Source organism: Aplysia californica, unplaced genomic scaffold (assembly GCF_000002075.1).
Source record: "Aplysia californica isolate F4 #8 unplaced genomic scaffold, AplCal3.0 scaffold00122, whole genome shotgun sequence".
NCBI lineage: Eukaryota > Metazoa > Mollusca > Gastropoda > Aplysiida > Aplysiidae > Aplysia > Aplysia californica.
In genome coordinates this window covers 341,626-343,294 of record NW_004797392.1, presented here as the reverse complement: position 1 = coordinate 343,294, position 1,669 = coordinate 341,626, and the positions used below count along the sequence as shown (strand labels likewise).

General features: G+C 40.0%; 1 protein-coding gene across 1 annotated transcript in view; it reads right to left on the bottom strand.

Moving 5' to 3' along the window:
* Positions 1–1,669, bottom strand: part of LOC101850324 (lysosome membrane protein 2) — a gene marked incomplete at its 5' end in the record, with an annotated part of 42,112 nt that overhangs the window by 14,926 nt on the left and 25,517 nt on the right.

Here is a 1,669-nt window from a genome sequence, read left to right as displayed (position 1 = left end):
AGAGAGAGAGAGAGAGACAGAGACAGGGACAGAGTTAGAGTGAGACAGACAGAGACAGAGACAGAGTCAGAGGGAGAGAGAAAGAGGATTACTATAGACTATAGGAGTTGTGCACTGCATATGTTCTTTGTATTATTGTACAGCGCATTGAGCACTTCTTTGTGGAAATGCGATATATAAATGCAATTTATTATTGTTATTATGTTTTCAAAACAGAGTTCATCGTGTAGATCTGACGGCGCGGGTTGGGGAGCGGTCACGAAGTGCAAGACTGGCAGTTTATTTTGTTTGTTTGTTTGTTTGTTTGTTAGGTTTTTAAAAGTAAAGACAAGCACATCGACACAATAACGGTCATTAGTACTGGGAAGACGTTAGATAGTAGAAAACAAGAATCAACAGAGGAAAAATAAAGAAGTTTAGTTTTAGTAAGTGTTTTACGGCATTTGCAACACAAAAAGGTCATATAAGTGCCGAAGATTACAGGTGTTACAAGAGAGTAACAAACACAAAAGAGAAGGAGGGGAGATAGATAAAGACGATAGACGTTTGATAGGAAAGAAGAAGCAAACCACACCAGAGCACCCGCCAACCGCCCACTTTGTCTTGGTCGTTTGTTTGTTTGTTGGGGTTTTTTTTTAAAGGAAAGACCAACAGATCGACACAATAACGGTCATTTAGTAGTGGGAAGAAGTAAGATAGTAGAAAACCAGAAACAACAGGCAAAAAAAATAAAGACGTATACAGGAGGAAAAACAACAAAGGAACCACAATTGGGGAAAAAAACACCCCACAGTGGCATTCTACAATTCGTAGTCTTCCAATGTGAAATGAGAGCCCTGGGTCAGCCTGATTAGAGTAGACGGAAATGTTTTGTTTTTGTGAGAGTTGTACGGTGCTGGCAACTATATAATATGGTCATATGTGCGCGCGAAGCACTGGTTGCATTCATAAAGTTCACAGCTCGGCTTGAATTTGTTCAATGGTCAGGTAAAAAAAACGTAAGCCTTAAAAACATTTTAGACTCCTTTAAAATAACAATATTTACATTTTCGTGTAAAGACCAATGGCCTTTATAAAACCGAGATTTCTATTGGGACCAAAGACGGAGTACAGATCTTTAAAATATGTAATTTAAAATAATATCCTTTGGGTCTCTCCAAAGTCAGGATTTTTTATTAGTATGTATTTTGTGGTAAAATCTGTACCGCATCAGAAACAGAAGGGTTTCTCATCTCCCGCCAGGAGGTATATGGCGCCAGGGACGCTTGTCCAATATGCAATCAAGTAAAAACAACTTCATCTCCTCTGGAGAGGCCTGAAGGTTTTCGTGGGCCCAGTGTAGGCCTAGCACTGTGGAGCTGGTTATTTTGTAGTTCAATCCATTGTTTCTTCAACAGACTGGAGTAAACGGACTGACGAGCCTTAATGCATGTATGGATTTAACAGTATGTTTTCTTTCGCTGCAGATGAGAGTCAAAGCAAATACTGGAGGGTGGTTGATGAGCACAGCAAAACCATAGAGGAAGTTCAGTAGTCAATCGGTTTTGTTAGTTTTGAGTAAAGAGCATATCGACATATCAGAGGCCACCAAGTACCGGGGAAAAGGAAGACAGAGAGAAACAACAAACACACACACACACACACACACACACACACACACACACACACA